Below are 21,531 nucleotides of genomic sequence, written 5' to 3' on the forward strand. Positions count from 1 at the left end.
GAAGGCCTTTTCCTGTATCGTCGGTATTGTTTTGCGTTCAGTGCCCAGCTCTGTTCCGGCTCAGTTCCCGAGTCGGACATCCGGAGGAGCCGCGTGGCTCTTCGGTGCTCGAGGCCCAGTCAACGCAACAAGACTTATTCGACAACACATCATGGAACGGAGCCCGTTCAAGAGGTGCCCCGTGTGCAACTCCAAGTATCCCCACATCGATGTCCACCCGGTGTGCAACAAGTGCCTGTCGCCGGATCACGATGAAGCCAACTGTATGGCTTGTTCCCGTGCTCCAAGAAGACGATTCGACTTCGGTGCGTGGCGACCCAGGAGGCCCAGCAGACGGCCCCTGACCCGGTGAACATTTTCGAGGGGGAAGAAGCAGACGAGCAGGAAGATCAAGAGCCGATTTCACCTCCAGCGGCGGAGATCGACTCCAGCTACAACGCAGACGTCGAAATGCTCGATACCGAAGACGTCGTCGACGAGGTAGAAGACGACGATGAGGCCTATGGGGCCACGGAAGATAGCTCAGGCGAAGAGCTATGCCCCGTTCGAACAATCACTAAGGCTCAGGTCGAGGGATCGCCAGGTGGCCTTACCCAAGATCTTGCACCTGGATCCACTGTCTCGCCTACGGGCCCGGCTACGGACCCGCCATTGGTAAAATCGAAACCGAAAGTGAAAGCTTCGGTCTCGACAAAACCGAAAGTGATAGAGACGCCGTCGACACAGAAGACGCCTGTCGCTTTGGTCGCCTCCACGTCTTCGGACATGTCGGGCCAGCCGAAGCAAAAGAAGGTTGTTGATCCGGTGAAGTCGCTCGAGCGTCGAACTGAAGTCGCTCAAGGGCGTCGAGCCGAAGACTGGGGCACCGAAAAAGGTTGTCAAGGCCGCCGACCCGAAACCGTCTGCGCCGAAGGCCGTCGACACAAACAAAGGACTCGAAGCTCCAAAAGCACGTCGCCCGGAAAAGGCCAAAGGTAATGTCGCCCTCGAGTCTGCACATGGTGGTGGATCGAGAACACCTGTCGGGTCGACGAAACCGTACGCATCCTTCACGAAGCAGGTGTCGGACTCGTTGCAACGCATCAGGGACAAAGCTTCCGCGGTCGATCCGAAGGACACTTCCACCCCGAAGCCCGCTGCCAAACCGCCAAAGTCGTCGGCACCGATCCAGTTCACGCTGCCGCCGAAAGTGGCGCCGAAGGCGTTCGCGCCCAGGACGGTCATCGACGCGCCCAAGACGGTGTCCACGGGGCCGAAGCAAACCCCTGCGGTTGTAGGCACAAAACATCGACAACCCCTGATGGAGGAGCAGTCGGAGTACTTTATCGACGCCGACACCGTTAAACTTTCCATCTACAAGCGAAAGATCACGCCGGCACAGCCTATGGAGTCCTACACAATTCCTTTGAAGAGGAAAAAGCCTTCTACGGATTCCCCAGTTCTAATTGAACCTATTTATCCACGGACTCAGGACACTGCTCCAACCTCACCCACTTACTCTGATGTGGAGGCTGGGGAAGGGGAGGATGAAGAGTACAACTTCCCTACTGACACTGATCCTGAGGGTCACCATGACTCATGGGCAGATGCTGTGGACCCAGGGGATCCGCAAACTGCCCCGGACACTCAAGTATATACTGTTAAAACCTCACCTACTGAGGATTCTGCGGCATTTAATGCTCTAATTGAGAGGGCAGCTAAGAATCACGGCGTCCAGCTGCATGCTGACCCTGTTGAAGTAGATTTTCTGTTTGATACCTTTTCCACCTCTGAAAAGACTGTCAAAACTCTGCCTATGCTGATGGGTGTTTTGAAACATGCTGCGGACATTTTTAAAGAACCCACACGTGCCAGGGTTATAAACCCCAGAATTGAAAAAAAGTATAGGCCGGCACCTGACGACCCTACCTACATCAAGGGCCAGTTGCCGTTGGACTCTCTAGTTGTTTCTAATGCCCGGAAGAGGGCGAATTCACAAACTACTGGTGATGCTCCTCCCCCTGACAAGGAATCAAAAGTGCTAGAAGCATCAGGGAAGAGGGTGGCGGCTCAAGCGGCCAATATCTGGCACATTTCAAACACTCAGGCACTCTTGGCCAGATATGACAGGGCACACTATGATACACTTGAGACCCTGTTACAACACTTACCAGATGAGTATAAAGAGGCAGCGGAGATGCTCATTCAAGAAGGGATACAAAAGGGGGTGGTGATGGACGGAGCATCTGAATCAATCAAACACTCCCACCCAGTCAAAAGATCTGGGTTTAATCCATCACCGTTCTTTCGCCCACTCTGCCACCCCAGTTCAGACATTCAAGAAGGGAAGCTCATCTCAAATGCTTCTATTAAGTGTGCACTGGACGCAGCGGACACCGCGGCCAGGGCCATTAACACCAGTGTAATGTTGCGGCGACAGGCCTGGCTCAGAATCTCCGGGTTCAAGCCGGAGATACAAACCACCATCCTCAATCAGCCAGTAAACCCTGATCACTTATTTGGACCTGAGGTGGATACCACCCTGGAAAAAATAAAGAAGGACACCGAGACTGCGAAGTCCATGGGGGCTCTCCAGTCCCAGCAGTTCAGGGGTAGTACTTTTCGTCGCTCAAGCAATAGAGGTGTTTCCAGAGGCCAGATGTCCCAGCAAACACAGTACACAAAAGGTGGTGCACAAACCTCTTACAACAAGCAGGGTAGAGGCGGCTATCGCGGCAACAGCACCAAGGGCAGAGGTCGTGGAAACAACAACTCCCGATCCTCCGCCACCACCAAACAGTGACGCCTTGTCACTGCCCCCCGACCATACCACACCTGTTGGGGGGGAGACTCCAACAGTTCCTGCCAGTCTGGAAATCCATCACCACAGACAGGTGGGTCAGAAAACTTATACAGTACGGTTATTGTCTGGAGTTAACATCCACTCCACCCAACATACCCCCAAAGCACCGTCCTATGTCCACAGAGCATTTGCACTTATTGCAGCAAGAGGTACTCGTCATGCTGCAAAAAGGGGCAATCGAGCTCGTGCCAGTGGAACAAAGAGGCTCGGGAGTGTACTCCCTGTACTTCTTGATCCCAAAGAAGGACGGGTCCCTGCGACCCATACTGGACCTCAGGCCCCTAAACCAGTACATTCTCTCAGAACACTTTCATATGCTCACGCTGTAGCAGGTTCTTCCGTTGCTCAATCAGGGGGATTTCCTCGCAACATTAGATCTAAAAGATGCATATTTTCACATTCCACTACACCCGTCACACAGAAAATACCTCAGATTCACCATTCACAATCAACATTACCAATTCAAGGTCCTCCCTTTCGGAGTGACCACAGCGCCCAGGGTGCTCACGAAATGCCTGGCGACAGTGGCTGCGCACCTCAGGAGACAAAACGTTCACGTCTACCCTTATCTGGACGACTGGCTTTTCCAAGCAAAGTCAGCCCAGCAGTGCGCTGCCAACATGTCCCACACCATTCACCTTCTTCACGATCTGGGTTTCTCGCTAAATTATCCAAAGTCGCACCTTCAGCCAGCCCATGTGCGGCAGTATCTGGGCGCGACAATAGATACTCTGGCAGCCACAGCTCAGCCAAATTCGGCGAGGATCAACAGCATTCAGTCGCTGATCCAGAAATTCAGACCGCAACACTCGCTTCCAGCACGAGTGTTCATGCAGTTGATAGGCATGATGGCCTCCTGCATCTTCATAGTCCCGCACGCGAGACTACATATGCTTCCGCTTCAAGAGTGCTTGGCACGTCAGTGGAACCAGGCTCACGGACAGTTGAACAACCTAGTGTTGGTGACCGGTCGGGCATACAACTCTCTGCATTGGTGGACTCCACACAACCTTTGCAAGGGCCGACCGTTCCAGGAGCCTGTTCCACAGATCATTCTAACGACGGACGCTTCTCTACAGGGTTGGGGAGCTCATGTGCTCCACTACACGGTGCAGGGACTATGGACAACACAGCAAAGGAAGATGCACATCAACCTCCTAGAGCTGATGGCAATCTTCATGGCGTTGAAGGCATTCAAGGTGCATCTGTGCAACAAAGTCGTGTTGATCCGGACGGACAACATGACAGCCATGTACTCCATTCAGAAGCAGGGAGGTACACACTCTCCACAGTTGTCTCATCTGGCTCAGAGCATGTGGAAGTGGGCCATTCAGAGGAACATCTTCCTCATGGCGGAACACCTCCCAGGCAACGACAATCAGATGGCGGATCTGCTCAGCAGGTACAGCCACCAAATGCACGAGTTGGAGATACATCCATCAGTACTCCACCCGTACTTCCAGCAGTGGGGTCATCCAGAGATAGACCTGTTCGCCACAAGGGAAAACGCCAAATGCCAAAGCTTGGCCGCCAGGTTCCTGCACCCACAGTCGCAAGGCAATGCGATATGGATGAACTGGTCAGGCAAATTTGCGTACGCTTTTCCCCCAGCACCTCTAATACCGCTGGTGGCACGAAAGCTAAAGCAACACTCGAGGACGCTCATCCTGGTTGCTCCAACGTGGGCCCGCCAACCATGGTACACCACGTTTCTAGAACTTTCCGTGGTACCGCATCAAAGGCTGCACCTCACACCCAGACTTTTGACGCAGAGCCATGGCGACATTCAGCACCCAGATCCGCAACAGCTCAACCTGGCGATCTGGCTCCTGAGGTCTTAGATTTAGGCTACCTCAACTTACCTCCTGACTGCATGGATATCATACGGAAGGCAAGAAAGCCCACCACCAGAGCATGCTGCGCAGCAAAATGGAAGCGGTTTGTCATTTATTGCGTGGAACACAACATTGACCCGCTTGACGCGTCTACGCACAACATCATTTGTTATCTGCTACATCTTTACAAATGCAATCTGGCGTATGCTTCCATTCGGATACATTTATCCGCCATTGCAGCTTATCTCCAAAACCGGCAGCATCTCTCCCTTTTCCGGGTGCCTGCCATTAAAGCTTTTCTAGAAGGGCTCAAGCGAATCATTCCTCCCAGGACCCCACCTGCTCCTGAGTGGAATCTTAATGTGGTACTCACCCGACTGATGGGTCCACCTTTTGAGCCTCTACACTCATGCGAAATTCAATTCCTAACCTGGAAAGTGGCTTTCCTAATAGCCATTACATCACTGCGACGTGTTAGTGAGCTCCAGGCGCTCACTGTGCAAGAACCTTTCATACAAATTCACTCCAACCGGGTGGTGCTGCGCACTAACCCTAAATTTCTGCCTAAGGTGGTTTCACAGTTCCATGTCAATCAAACTATTGAACTGCCCGTGTTCTTCCAAAATCCAGAGACAGTGGCTGAAAGAATGCTCCACACTCTGGACGTCAAACGAGCTTTGATGTACTACATTGATAGGACCAAAGATTTTAGGAAGACAAAACAACTCTTTGTTGCCTTTTCTGCCCACCACAAAGGCAACCCCATTTCCAAAGCAGGTATAGCCAGGTGGATCGTTAAGTGTATTCAAATTTGCTATCAAAAGGCTAAGCGCACTTTAACGGTCCCCCCCCTAGAGCCCACTCCACCCGTAAGTTGGGGGCCTCCATGGCTTTCCTTGGAAATATCCCTTTGGAAGACATTTGTAGAGCAGCCACATGGTCTGCCCCAAACGCATTTACTAAACACTACTGTGTAGATGTGCACTCCAAGCAGCTGTAGGGCAGGCTGTTCTAAAAACACTTTTTCAGATGTCTGTAGTTGGCACAGGCGGCCGCCGCTGATGGAGGGACTGCTATATATTCTATGCTATAGATATGAATTCAGCAGCCCACATGCCTTGAACTGAATATGCTACTTACCAGTATGCATCTGTTCTTGGCATGTAGGGCTGCTAACATTCATATCGCCCACCCTCCTCCCCGGCGCCTGTAGCGGCTGCAGACTTTACACTTACTCTTAGCATGGCCATCGCTCACACTGTTACACTCCATCTTTGCCACAATGGCTAAAAACAATCTGGGGATGGAGTCGATGCCCATGCGCACTGTAGTCCAGGGGAGGAGCCACCTATCTCGTGATACTTTGAAGACTCTTCCAGGACAACAATGTGCAATCATCCGGACCCAACACTAGGCGGCGATCTATGCTACAGATATGAATGTCAGCAGCCCTACATGCCAAGAACAGATGCATACTGGTAAGTTGCATATTCATTTCCATTTGCAGCTTGGGTTGTTGTAGCTCACACGCGTACATTGACTGAAAAGCAATACCCCTTCCCCTTAAGCGACAGCTTGCAAACAGAGAAGATCAGGGATTGGCTTATCCTTCAGGTCTGTGTTTGGTGTCATCCTTGTAGTGCTGAGTATCCAACCTCCTTTAGCGGTGAAGTGCCTGCAGTGCACCCTGGAATTGAACTTTCAGTTATTTATGAACATCTGCATCCCTCTGATTGTCACCTAAAGGAGGTTACTTGGGAACCTGTGCATGGGAAGAGGTGCAGTGCAGATAGCTGCTTCCTCTCCAAGGGCCTCCACTCTTTCTCCACATGTGTTTGTACTTTTGAAAACTAAAAACTTGGACAGTAAGGGCTGATCTGGAATCGCCTGCATCTCTAATCGGTACCCATGAATAGTCCAAACGGTGCATGGGAATGCAGTGCTCTCTTCCCATTTGCCCCTAAATAATGATGGGCTACATAGTAATTTTAGGGTGGGTGAATGGGAAATGCCTACCCAAGGCAAGGTGTGACTTGCCACTTGGTCTTTTAGCTAGTCTCGATCCAAACCCTGAAGGAAGCAGACTGACCAGTTGTGCCCGTTACAGTGAGGGTCTGATTTTACTAGACTATGCAAGTCTTTTCGTGGTGCACGCGTGGCCCCTTCCGCTGCTGGGCTTTGGAAGACCTCAGAGGTGGGAGAGAAGACCCCCTTGGCTTAAGACAGCAGGTGGACCAGCATCTTGAGATGTTCTTGGGTGAAGCCATCCCCGAACAGATGACCTTGTGCCTGTCACATCCCTAATTTTCCGTCCCTATTGACAGCGTATGCCTTGCTTTGAGGTACCACTGTTTCCATTTCCTAAGAGGCAGGCTACTCTTTGCCCCAAGCATCCCACTGTCGGTGGCTTTGTTGGTTCTTTATAAACCTTGGCGTCGAGTGTACTAACAGGTTCCATCGCATCATTCGCCTTGACCTGCCTCCTTTCTGGGCAGGTCTTTAGTAGTATCCTACATGCTGGAACACAGGATTCAGGCTGGAGAGATTTGACTTTTTCAAAGGAAAAATGGGCTTTATATCAACTTTCTCCTACCTGAAATTGCCCCTCCCCCTTTCACTGCAAGTCAATGTGGAAAATACATTCCCCCGTCTATTTTTCAAAATTTCCCTACTCCTATTATCCAAACGTTGACATGTTTCTACTAGGTCAGATTAGAGGTGTGTGTCGTCTCCAGAACAGCTGATACTTTCTTCCAATTGGTGGCCCGAGGCCTCTCAAAGAGTGGCTGCTTTCCACATACATTATTGAAGAGCCACGACGACAACACCACCGCCACCACCACGCGTTGATATCCTATTTCCCACCAAGTAGTATCTAAGTAGGTTGTATGACTCAATAACTACTGCCTGAACCACGACCTCCTAAACCACGAAAGGTTTAACAACGATCTATTCGTTACAACTACTTTTTTTAGAACGACTTCTTGAACAACGAAATTCCTTTAATTAGTCATTTTTTGTGGGGGAAAAACCCCCACACCCCTCAAAAATCCCTTTATAACGTGTTGCAAGATTTGAAAGTGTTTACACGTCATATTTAATACAAATTTAAAACCACTAATTTTAAAAATTATACTTTTAAATATAATTTTAAGTATCAAAAATATTCATTTAAAGAAATCACCTACCTTTGACACCAGCCATGGTGCATACGAAACGTTGCTAGTGTTAACTTTTTTTTCTTAACCTATCGCGGGAGACATTTTGTGATTGGGCAGAGATGAGTGACGTATCACTCCAACAAAGCCCAATCGTAGTGAGCGTAAGGGGATGGTAGGCGGAAGACAGCGGAGAGTAGTGACGTGGCCGTCAAGTCGTGGTTCCGGTCGTCGTGGTTCCGGCATTCGATGTTGAGCAGTCTTCGTTGTTCTCTCCTCATTGTTCAGGTGAGTCGTTGCTCAAGAATCGTGGTTTAGGATGTTTCCCATCTAAGTAATGTCTTGCTTTTTGAATAACCTCTAGCCCTTTTGATCGAAGCCTCTGCTTACAGTATCCTTAGCTTGCTGAGCACCTGGACAATCTAGAACAAGTTGGTGAATGCGCCTGTGTCTTTGGTGCACTTCAAATGCAAGGAAAGCACATACTCCTTTTTGGGATTGGTGTTCGCCAACATCTTTTGATATTGCGGAAATTGAATATTTAATACACTTACTTATAGGGACTTTCTGCTAGCCCTCTTCATCCATTGGTGTGCTGTTGTGCCATTCTAATATTTCTTCCAATTACAGCATGGGGAAATCAGTCAGCCCACTTCAACCATTGGTTAACATCACTGTGTGTGACATCATTCCACTCTTTCACAAAGAGCACATCCACACACAACATAGTTCCCCTCAGTGCCAAAAAATACTATGGCATTCTGATGGATACTTCTAACTGCAGGTTCTTTAATTCAAAGTATTTTATTGAAAATAAATTTTACAAGTATAATACAATGCAGTATAACAAAATTCTTGGCTGCGGTGGAGAGAGAAGAAGAGAAGAGGAAAAGAGAGAAAAATGCCTGTGTTTTTCCAATTAGTTAGGATTGTTTTGGCCGCCGCTGTTAGCAGGAGGTCAACTAGGTCGCGGTCTTCTTTGGATTGGAGCTCTGTGGTCCTAAAGGTCGTGGCAAGACCAGGTAGTCCACGTTTTGTGTTACTTCCTATGAGCGTGTCAATGAAGTTGTGTACTTTGCGCCAGAACACCAGGACCTTGGGGCACTCGTATAGGATGTGGGATTCTTCACCTTGTAAATATTCCCCAGGTGTCAAGCTGGATCTAGAAACATTTGAGCAGTACTCCTGCATGCCTGTAGGTGGTGTTGTGCGGTCCCGCACTGACATCATTCCGCTCCGGCAGAGACTAACTTCATCATTGCCTTTGCTATTACTCTTATCCGGAATGTATCGCTTTATTGTACTATGTTCTGCTCTCTTTTGCTCTGCTCTGTAACTGTTGCGAAGCGCTCCGATACCCTCCGGTCAGGCTAGTGCTAAATAAAACTTCTTAAATAAATACAAATATAAGTGTCCTCTAAGAGTGCAGTCGTCCGTTCCTTTCTTTCCATGCTTTCATAAGTGATCCGGAGTTACTCTTCCTCCTGAGACAACGTTCTTTCCTTTCAAATTTCCAACATTGTTTCAGTGTGCCAGGGAAATGATCACCTCCCAAAACTACAGGTTTTAAGCCTTGTAAGGACTTTTGCAAATATGTCTGTAACAGATCCCCACAAAGTATGCCTATGGTGCCTGTGATCAGAACACAACTCTAGGACATGCGACGGCTGCACCCAAATGAATCCAAAGGTCATACGGGGCAGTAAAGCAGAACTTTAAATCCCCAAATAACGGAAGACACACCATGACCAGTCTAAGCAAAAAGGAGGGGTTTGTTCCTGAAGTCAGTCCCATATGACGCTGAACATCCTGTGATTCTGGGCAAATCACTTGAGGCCCGATTCACAGAACTAACTTAAGACAAAATCCCAAACTTACTACTTTGGTATTCACAGAAGTTAGGAGTTTGTCTTAAGACAGACTTAAGTTACGATTTTGTCTTAAGTTTGTCATGAGACAAATTTAAGACAAAATTTCCCCGTGCCTAACTAAAATGAATGTGTGTCCTCATGTAACGTAACTGGTGCTATGTAAAGCTCTCTGATACCCGATTCGGGTCAAGTTCGCGCTATATAAAACTCTGCCAAAAACAAAAAATACTGCATCTGCATAGCCTATAGGTCTCACCTTTGCACCCTATTGGCTTTGCCAATGTTATTTAGCCATGCTGGATGGAAACCCCGTTTCGACGTAGCCACAACACGTGTGCCTATAGAAATGGCACATTTTTAAATTAAGTCACTGATCCAAGTTTGATTGGTTACTGAAAAGAGAATGAACTTGGAAGCAACACCGGAGGCAATGGGGAGGTGGAAGCAACAATCGTGGGGATGCAAAAGCAACAGTGGGGAGGGCTGGAGGAGACACAAAAGCAACTGGAAGGAGGGCTGAAGCAGATGCAAAAGCAGCAGGGGAGAGGCCTGAAGGGGACATGAAAGCGTTATGGAAGTGTGGGAGAGACACAGAAGCAACACAGGATTTTGGGGAAAAAGCAATAGTATGCTTATTTCCACATCCCCGTCCTCCAGGCGCTATCTGCGGTTCACAGTGGATCATAAGCATTTCCAGTTTGCCGTACTCCCTTTCAGCCTTACCCGTGGCGATCCCAGTCTTCCTCCACCTCGATGAATGGCTATTGAAGGTGGACTTGCACCAGACAGTAGCCACCCACTTCCAAATGACGATCAACCTCCGAACATTCAACATGCGAAGGAGTTGGTTCGGTAAGGATTTGGCAGTGGTGGCTGCTGTCAGTGAAAAGTGGTGAGGCAGTGGTGGGGGACAATAACAAAAAAACAACTAAAAGATAACTTACAAGCTGCTGGTGCTCAGGCTCCCAGATTCCCTTACGCCAATCCATGCGCTGCTCTCATGCTGGTAATAATACTATTACGCAGCATGAGAGAAGCACCGGCAATTGGTCTGAGCAGGCTGGTTTTGTGCTCCCACAGAGACTGGGAGCCTGTGCCTACTGTTCTCCACCCAGCTGTGCAGCACAGCTCGGGCTGGAGCTATCCAAGTGCGCGTGTCGATGTGGCCCTCCTAAGGCAGCCGGCCAAACCGACATGCGCACTTGCAGTGCCCACCACTCTTCCTCCATGCTTGCTTCTGTCAGGATGGCCCCGCCCCCAAGGCGTGGCTCTGTGATGAATCATAAAATGATAATAAAATTGTTTTATTTTTCATGTTTTCCTCCACTAGTTCTCAGCAGTGGGGAGACACTCTTCTACTCTAACGGAGGAGCTGCCACTGAGATTTGGCCCGGTAGTTTGGGCTGGGCTGCTCTGATCAGAGCAAGGGCAAGACTAATTTGCATATGGCTGGCTCCAACTGAGGTGGCATTTTTTGCAAAATTACAATGGACTGGGATGCGGCCAGATCAATTACCAGTGGCTGAGGTTAATTCAAGCATTCAAACCATTCCACCCTCACCCAGCACCCACGCCAGGAACCTCAGAAGGATCCTCGACCGCAAACTGGACGTGACCACACAAGACAACGCGTCACTGCGTCCTGCTCCCACACCCCGAAGATGCTGAGGAAGATCTTAAAATGACTTCCAAGCAACACTAGAAAACTGGTCACTCGTGCTCTACTTACCAGCTATTTGGACTATAGGAAAACCCTCTACGTTGGGCTCACTTGAAGACTCCAAACCATCCAGAACTTGATAGCCAGATTCATCCTCGACCTCCCACACGGAACTCGCATCGCAGCTCCGGGATCTCCACTGGCTTCCGATAAACAAATGCACTCATTTCAAACTCCTCACACACACATTCAAGGCACTACACAGTTCAAGCCCCAGCTACCTGAACAGTTGCATCACCTACCGCTGACCACCCAGACACCTCTGCTCTGCAGGACTCTTCCTCGCACACATCCCACACATACACCGATCCAGACTAGGAGGATGGGTGTTCTATTGCGTTGCTCCTAAAGCCTGAAACGGCTGCCCACTCCACATCGGAGCTTCCTCCTTCCCCAAGACTCTGAAGACCTGGCTTTTAAATTACCCAACTTACCACAAGTAGGAGTGGGCACACACACACCTGCTCAGACCCAGGATACCGTCACAGGTAATAGTGCACTTTACAAATAAACATAACTTAGCATCCATCACGTTTGCACTTCAGAAATATGCCTGTGCTGGCATCGATTCATACATTCACAAACTACTACTTCCTCAACAGTGAGATCTGGTGAGAGTAGCAATTTACACACATAGGGGTCGATTATGATGGCGGACGGACCTGCGTCCGTCCACCACCCTGAGGTGGAGGGACCGTCCGCAGGGGCAGCGGCGGCCCCTCCGTTGGAATTAGGATGTGACCGCCACCCTGGCGGTCACATCCCGTATAAGTAACATTGCGGCGGGTGCTGCTTTAAGCAGCACCCGCCGCAAAGTCAAATATGCATGCTGTGCATTTGCATGCACAAAGCGACAGGCACCACGCGGTGCCTGCCGCATTGTGCATACAAATGCAGGGGTTACCATAGGTACCCCCCGTGTGCACCCCCAACGCCCTGGGGGCTCGCAACGGGCCCCCAAAAACAAATGACCACATGCTTTTCCACGGCGGAAAAGCCGCCATGGAAAAGCATGTTTCCGCCTGCATCGTAATATGGCTGGCGGTGTCTTGCAGACACCGCCACCATATTTGCGTACACCCACTGCGGATCAGCGGCGGACGGACTTGCCGTCTGCCGCTGATCCCAACGCCATCATAATCTGGCGGTGGGTGTTTGCTATGACCGCAGCGGTGAATCTGCACCGCCATCGTAATTGACCCTTTAGTCGTGACGGATGTTTGGTCTGTGCTGGCTCACAGACCCACAACCTTGGGAGGTACTACTATGGTTTTTATTCACAAGGTGAGGAATCGGTGGTTAGAAGTATCCATCAGAAGAACAAGTTACTTATCTTTAGTAATGCTCTTTCTGGAGGATACTCTTCACTTTTAGAGCAGAACAACACCCGTGCGGAGCCACATGAAGCCATCTACGGGTGTGCAGAAGTAAAGCTTAAAAGCTTCTGTATCCAGCACGATGCCTGGGGAACATTCACTAAATGAGGGATTTGCGGTTATATAGAGTATCCATCAGAAAGAGCGCTGTTCCTGTGTACTTTTTTTAGATAACAAATTATTTTTGCTATTGGCCTTTGTGTTTTTTAGGTTTCGTAACCTGGCGAGGGGCGAAGCCCCTCCCAGATCGAAATCTATTGTTTTTAATAGTGAGGTTAGGACAGCCTCTGTTTCCAATTGGCTAGCTCCATAAATGGAGGCTAGCCATTTGGAGGCAGAGGCTGTCAATCGCGCTTTCGCACGAAAACGCGATTCGGGGGCGTTTCTGGTGCTTTTTTTAAGCCCCGCCCCTTTGTCCCGGGCCGCGCTGCGATTGGCTGCCGGCCCGGGACACCCCCGTGACGTCATTCCCGGGCCGCGCTGTGATTGGCTGCCGGCCCGGGACACCCCCGTGACGTCAGCCAATCACAGCGCGGCCCGGGACCTGACTTGTTTATCCTCGTTTTAATGTTCACATATTTGAGCTGTCCAACGATGTTCCTCTGCTTAAGTTACATAGGTATTTAATTACGCAATGAATATGCTTGGCGATTTACGTCATTCTGTTCGTGTCATTTGTACGTTTGCAATATAAAATAAAATAGACAATATTGTTCTTGTCTACTTGTACTGTGACTACATTTCTTTAAAACTCATCACAAATATACTCACACTTAATAAAGTAACAACATCAGGACTTAAGTGTTCCCATTTTCATAGAAATGAACAAGCAATGAAACTGAATAGCTGCAGCTTGGAAGGAAGGGCGTGCACTCTGCGCATGCGCATGCTCCTGGTGACACGAAAACATACTCGCCAATTGACTCACCTTTAATAATTCGTGGCGGGCATTTTGAAATCGCCGAAGCAATAGCTGCGCACTGCTCCTGAAAGGAGGAAGCGACCGTGTGAGCGGCAGCTTCTAACCCGCAGCCCCCGCACCCCACAGCGAGCAGAGGCGCGATCGGAGGACCCCCGGGTCTGACCGGCACCTGGCACTGAGGGAGGGGCCCCAGCGAGTACCCATTGGCAGAATTTGCCCCGTCCCGTAAATCCGACATTTTGCTATCGCTTTTAATAATAAATCTGTCCCCTTTGCGAGACCTATTCACGATTTGCCCAGGATCACACCATTGCAGCTAGTCTGACTCTTTTTAAATTCAGTGATTTTTATTCACACTCTTCAATTCGGAGACGAGCATAGCATGGCGGGTGAGTGTCCGCCGATGACACCCCTGAAAAGTGCCCCTTGCCACGATGACTCCGGCTTCGCCTTTTCTCCTGGTCAGACCCCGTGGGGACAGACTCCCTCTCCGCCAGCACAGGTCCAGACGCACCGCAATGGCGTGTCGCCCACCAGGAAGAGGCGTGAATTTGAGGGCGATGCCCTCCTAACCATCGGGGGAAGCACAGAGGAGGAGGAGCGGAGCTCGGAGCAGGCAGATCCGCGCCAAGCCGGACCCCGCGGGGACAAGTGGGCATGGACGAGAGATGGACGAGTGCTTATAGGTGAGCAGCGGGGGCAGCTGGGCCGACGCGCGCCCCCGAGATACAATGTATCCAGCCTCGGACACAATGTAGCCTCTCCCACACACACCACCCGTGGCTCTGAGATGGGGAGGGGGTGGACTCCAGTGGCTCTTTTTTATGTGTCCTCTGTAGCCCAATGTGTGTCTTTACACATTGTGTAAACAGGCGAACCTCCCAAAGAGGGCTTCTGTACTGCCGTGATGGGGTACCCCGGATTCTAAAGGTACCAAAGAATGTCTCTTGTGTGCCACATTACTGCAACCCTCTCCTCCTCACATGCGCAATACATGTTAGGGGATTAAAGATGGACTCCTTCGAACCCCGTGCAGAGGTGGTAGTGGCTTGCAGAGTATCACAGGAGCGCGCGCGCATTTTACAATGCTGGACACTTCGGGATTAAACCGTTTTTTTTTTTACATAAACAATTCCACATTGTTCAGGTCTACAGGGGGCTTGGTTACTCAGAACTATCCACATTAAGAGAAAAGGCGGTAGAAAACATACACAAGCACACGATGACTCACACATCGCTCATACACACTTCCTAGCGCTCCTACACACACCCACTCTCACACAGACAGTAGCCGTATATAAATCTCCCACACAGTTAAAAATAACGTTCTGTCCCACAAGAACACTCGTCCAAGCGCACACGTACAAACACACACGCACAAACCGACTCTGTTACACAGACATGTATAACGTAAACAAGCACTTCGCACACGCCCATTTCAGTGTACAAGGGTGGAGCGTGTAGGTTTAGGGCACTTGAGCTTCTGCTTGCAGTTTGTTGGCTGAAGGGGTGCAATGTGTCATCTATCGACAGCAGTGCTGCAGTGTATAGTGAGTCTGCACAGTTGAGCTGCCCTGCAGCATCTCATCTCTGGGCAGCAGTGCTGCAGTTTGTAATAAGACATGTTCACTAGACATAGGGCAGTAGGAGTGCGCTGGTGCAGCATGGTCTTTTTTTACCTGTCGCCTGCCCAAGATCAGGAAGCAGGCACACCGAACAGGCAGCTCCTCACCACTTCTTGTCAGCAATAGCAACCCCCATGCCCAGCATACACAGAGAACTACACTGCTATGGCACAGCACTACCAACTGCCTGCCTTCCTGCCCCTACACTGTTACCACAGGACAGTGGCGACATTGCCCGTGTCTGCCCCGCAACACGTTGTTCCTGCCATGGAGGTTTCCCACAGCTGGGTGCAGTTAATAAGTACAGGGACCCAAAGATATGTGGCATCGCAGAATAAGAACGGACGTGGTACAGGTAGGCTTTTTAAAATGTATTTATTACTTTTCACTTTTATATAGCGCAAACTTTACCCGCAGGTATCAGAGCGCTTTAAATCAGCATGCTTATAACAAGCAAGACTAGCACTCTATATTACTGCCAACTTTGCTTAGCATAAGCAACAGCTAACCATTCACAAACAATGTTTATATACCACTTGCAAATAAATAAAAATTATAATAATTATGCAAAGCATTGTCATTCACAATGCCAGTAACTCAAACTTTAATGCTGCGAAACCTATTGCATTGTAAATGCTTGTTAATTGTTCTTTCTCTTTTTGTGGGATCTGCTTGATATTAAAAAATAAATGAAAGCATGTGCAAAGCCAAAAGGTCTCGCCTTTTGTTAGAGCTATCGACTTTGCCAATGCTTTTTTAACTGTTTTGCACAGCAGCGTGGCTAAATTGGAGTGGAGTGGAGCGGAGCGGAACAGTTGTGGGTGTAAGTAACAAACAAGAAACCGAACCTAAAATCAACACAAAGGTATGAGGCAATGTAAAAGGAATGCAGTAGCAAGCAGCAGGAAGGTATAAATGGCATTTGTACATTAAAATGGCTTAATCCAAGCCACATAAAATATAATTTTATTTTAGTTGCACTGGTAAGCCAAAAGATGCAGACGTACTTAAATAATGTTCAGAAATGCAGAACAAATGGAGAAAGTAGCATGAGAACTAGGAAGGGAGGAAGTGTCCTGAAACGCTACCTCAGTGACCGCGTGATCAGTGGACGGACACTAAACAAGCAGAAGCAATCTGTGCTTGGAGCATGCTCCACAGAAAGAAAAGGAAGTGACTCGTGTCATTCGCTGAATGATTAGGAGGCAGGAAGGAAGAGTGACAATGAAACCAACGAATGGTAAGCAATGGTCGGGCTTCAAGCCCTTTATTATAAACAATGCCCCTTGCAAGCTAATGTGCATGCGTGGTTGTATGGGAGACCCAACAAGCGAGAGAGCATGCATTTTCTATGCTCTATTTCAGACAGAGCCTCATTACCATCATATCAGATTGCTAAAGCCAGATGTATTAAACAATATATATATATTATCCAAGAGTCCCCCAGAAGTCTATCGACCCATGCTGTCCATCGCCTGCTCTTGGTACAGTCCATCATAACTTGGGTGTAGCTGCTCTCTTCTCCTTCTAGCCTTTCCTTGGGGGCTGGGGGCTGACCTTGAGATCTAACCACACTTTAGCCAGATGGTGTGTTGGCATCGTGCCTGGTTTGCACACCGCCATGGTGGTGAAATCGTCCTTTGTGCTGAATCTTCCCCCAGTGTGCTCCGTGCTCTGCTGTCTCGGTAGCATACGTGCCAGTTGACCCAACTCGGTAGGGACACTCAATTATTTCTTTGTTTTGTTTTTTTTTAAGCCAAAAATGCATGGATGTCATTGATGTAATTTAGGGGGTCACCTGGTGTCTCAGCTGCAACCTGTTTTCTGTAGTAGGGGATCTCTGTGTATAGTCATAATCTAGTGAATAGTCCCGCTCATTTGCGAGGACCCCGGAGCAATCAAAAATAATCTCTTAAACTGTCTTCTGTGCAGACCTGCATAGACACTTAAGAGAGAATTAAAGACAATAATGCAGCCTATACATGCAAGGCTACACTGTCCAGTACTTCAACTAGAAATGCAAAAGATATTCCACCAAAATCATATACACCACAGTCTGCCAAGTTTCACCCATAGAGAAACTTCCCCCTTCACCAAATCCTTGGAATGATAGACAGGAAGGGATGGACAGACAAGCCCCCCATAGGCTGCCATTATGTGGCTTAAAAAGGGATACTGTGCCTTTAAGGAAACTTTCCAGAACTCTCGGTATCCCAGAATGCACAGCAACTCCCTCCACTTTCAGTTCTTTTTGGAGGTGTATTAAGCTAGACCTGTAGCATTCAATATTCCATCCTTTTCTCCACCGGGGAGGAGGGCGGGCGCTTATGACTATAACAGAGATACCCCTACTACAGAACTGGAGTTACAGGACAGAAACTACTCCTCCTGTAGTAGGGGATCTCTGTGTATAGTCATAATCTAGTGAATAGAATGGCAAGCCCATCCCCATACCAAAGCGGCGGTGGAGGAAAAAGACAACACCACTACTGTGCAAACAGATTTCTTAACGAAGCCTGCCCAACCTGAGCATCTGCCCTGGCATCAGTGTCCAGACAGTAATGCTTAGCAAAGGTGTGGACCGACTTCCAAGTGGCAGCCCTGCAGATGTCTGCAATGGGAACATTACGGAACAAAGCTGTAGTAGCCGCTTTGCCCCTGGTGGAATGAGCCTTAGGCTTACCCCCTAAGGTCTTATTAGCCTTTTGATAACATAACTGGATACAGGACACAATCCACCTAGAGATGGACTGTTTAGAGGTAGCAAGACCAGTCCTGACCGACCGATAGTTGATAAACAATTGGCCTGACCTACGAATATCCTTGGTTTTATCCAGATAGAATTTCAACACCCTTCTGATATCCAGGGAATGAAGAGACCTTTCCGCTGGAGTGGAAGGATTCTGGAAAAACGTAGGTAAAGTTATAGTCTGGTTAACATGAAAATCAGAAATCACCTTAGGAATGAACCTTAGCAGCATGAAATACAGTATAAGGTTCTTGGCAACAACGCCTGAATTTCACTCACCCTGCGGGCCGATGTAATGGCCACGAGGAACGCCGCCTTCCAGGACAGGTGCTGCAGCGAAGCCTTATGGAGAAGTTAAAAAAGGCTCCTTCATCAGCCTGGACTGCACCACATTCAGCTCCCACGAAGGCGTAGGAAGCCGGACAGGAGGGAACACTTTCTTCAAGCCTTCAATAAAAAACCTTTATCACAGGAATCTGGAAGAAGGATGTCTGTGAAGGGCATTTCCTGTAGGCAGTCAGCGCAGCAAGATGAACCTTAATAGAATGGAAATTAAGGCCAGACTGCGCCAAATGCAAAAGGTACGGAAGGATGACATCTTCCTTGCATGTCGTCGGATCATAGTTCTTGGACGTGCACCAGATGCAGAACCTCTTCCACTTGTAAGCATAGGAAGTCCTAGTGGAAGGACGCTTTGCCTCCTTTAGTATGTCCATACAATCGTCAGGGAGATTCAGGTGTCCATAGTCCATATTGCACTGTCTCAGGAGCCATGCTGCCAAATTCAAAGACGAGAGGTTGGGGTGCAACATCTGCCCCCCGAACTTCGTGACAAGGTCCGGCCGGCACGGCAGCCATATGTGAGGAAGGAGAGACCGGTGAAGCAGGTCCGTGAACCACCACTGCCCGGGCCATTCCGGGGCAATCAGGATCATCCGCGCCCTGGACTGGACAGTTTGATGAGCACCGCCGGAATCGGGCTCGCCCCTTGCTACTCCTGGCTCGCCCCCTGCAACCCCTGGCTCTGCCTTAGAAAACCCCGGCCTCAGAGTTGGCAAAATCAATGCCAGAAAAACATGGGCAGCTCCTCCCTATGGACGTTAATTGTGGAGTTCAACTTTCTTTGTTTTCTGTACATTTTTTATATTATATATATATATATATATATATATATATATATATATATATATATATATATATATATATATATATATATATAAATAATAGTGAATAATACTTATTCACTATAAATGCAATAAAGAATGGATTACAGTTAGCTGAAATATGACCCTACCTGGAAACTGAGGTAAATGAAGCTTGCTTTTATATGTATGTTGTGTAGTTGCTTGTGGGTGAGAGTGTTTGAGAATGTGTGTGTGAATGGGTAAAAGTAAATAATAAATGATGTGTGATGTCACTTCCGCTATACATGGCATTTTGGTAAATTGATGTTCGTGCAAAAATGGCTTTATTTTAGCTGTCTCCACCCTGAAATGTACTCTGCTTCAAGAGGAAAAGACATTTCCCTCCATTAAAAAATAAAATAAAAAATATATCCTACTTTCCTGTTCTAAATGTTGTCTTGTATTAGGTAGTTTTCAGGCCTCCCAAATGGCCATGTTGGCGTTATGTGAATAACACACGCTAAAGTTTGAAAAGTTCACTAATCCAGAGCCCACGGAGGTGAAATGCGAATCTGAGCCTTTTTTCAGACCCCTAAATTTTGTTTAGGTTAAAGCTGGCCCTCGCGATGAGGTCAGAGGTTACACCCTGGCCCTTCCCTTCACTTTTAGAGTTGGGACCACCCCTGATATTAAGTCTCCACTCCAGACTCTCACTCCGAAGGTGTGGTTTGTATTGTTAAAAATCCAAGCTTTTCACTTTAGAAAAGGCAAACGAGGGTTACTGTAATTCTAATTGCATTTATATAGCGCTTACTACCCTTGATGAGGCGTTGAAGCACTTTACGCCAGGCAGCACGCTGGTGGTTAGTTCAGTGTTATTGGTTACTGTTTGTTATTAATTGGGATTCGTTTTGTGTTCTCAAAGCAATCCATTCCATGCCTTCATTTCAGTTTTTTATGGGGGACTAAAGTAATAGTGGTTGGTTGCAATCAGTGTGGGGGTGTGTGAGCTCAAACACATGGTTGGTGGGATTAATACAGGAGTTAGAGGAGATTAGGTATTGTTAGGGTTGTTAGGTATGACTTTCAGCAGAGGGAGGAGAGAGTGTGATTTTGTAAATGAGTTGCGGGAAATTTACTGAAATGGAGGCCAGTCAAAGGTGCATGTGTCAGAGTAGGTTGTGCTCAAACAAAGGAGTCCTGCAGAAGATGGAAGGAGAGGGACATTTTTTTTTATTTCAAAAAGATATTACTAGAGAATTTTTTTATATACAGTACAGATATACTGAAGGCAATACTGGTGTCGTTATACGCCGTTGGGGTTACAGTAGGCATATCTTTAGCAAGGTTGGTCACGCGTACATTTGAGTAGGTAATCACGATCTTGGCGTATGTTGCCATTGGTGGTCTTATGTATTACCCTCAAAGGGAGGAAACGGAAGTGGGAAAAGAGAGAAAGGAAAAGAGGACAGGCTAGTTAGCGCGCTAGTTAGCCGCCATATTTCCAGAGTTTGCGGTTGGGAGTGAGGCACCGAGCCGCTCTCACCAGGACAGTTTTTTTAAATGACGGATTTAGGGAATGTAGTGAATATATTTGAGACAGCATGCAGTTTGAGGATGCAGGAATGTAGAAACATTATTTACTTGTGAAGATTGTGCTATATTGGAAATTTTAATAGGTACCAGAAACAGGTGAACCATCTCTCCGTTGCTGTGGGCAGAGGAGGGAAATTCATCATGAATTAATGAATAGATGAACAAAGGTAGAGATAGACACAGCATGCTCAACAAACTGCATTACCTCAAGCAGAGAACACCGTGGGTAGCTCACTAAGGTAAACACAAAGAGAAGACCGAATGTACTCAAGCCAGATTTCAGAGACAGCCACAGAATGCTCCCAATAACGGTAAGCAGCCATGACAACGCAGGCATTACCCCGCTGCTTTTACAACGCAAGTCGTTACAACGACTTGCGCTGGAGGGCGCTGTTGGAAAAGGAATAGTTTAATTTTCTATTCCAACACCTTCCCTACTGTAACGTGGGCTGAAGTTGGAATAGAAAATTAAACTATTCCACTATCCAGCGCAAGTCGTTGTAACGACTTGCGTTGTAAAAGCAGCGTTGTAATGACAGCGCGGGGTAAAAGCCTGCGTTGTCATGTCATACATCCCTCATAACACGATGCTGATAAACATGGCTACGGGAGGTCACACCAACTCACTTGACTTTCTTGGCATCGAACTTGAACTGAGGAGACACTTGCTGGGTGGAAGACAGGGTGCAGCTGTGCTTCCGGGGCGTGCTGGA

This window comes from Lissotriton helveticus, chromosome 10 (genome assembly GCF_964261635.1).
Source record: "Lissotriton helveticus chromosome 10, aLisHel1.1, whole genome shotgun sequence".
Lineage (NCBI taxonomy): Eukaryota > Metazoa > Chordata > Amphibia > Caudata > Salamandridae > Lissotriton > Lissotriton helveticus.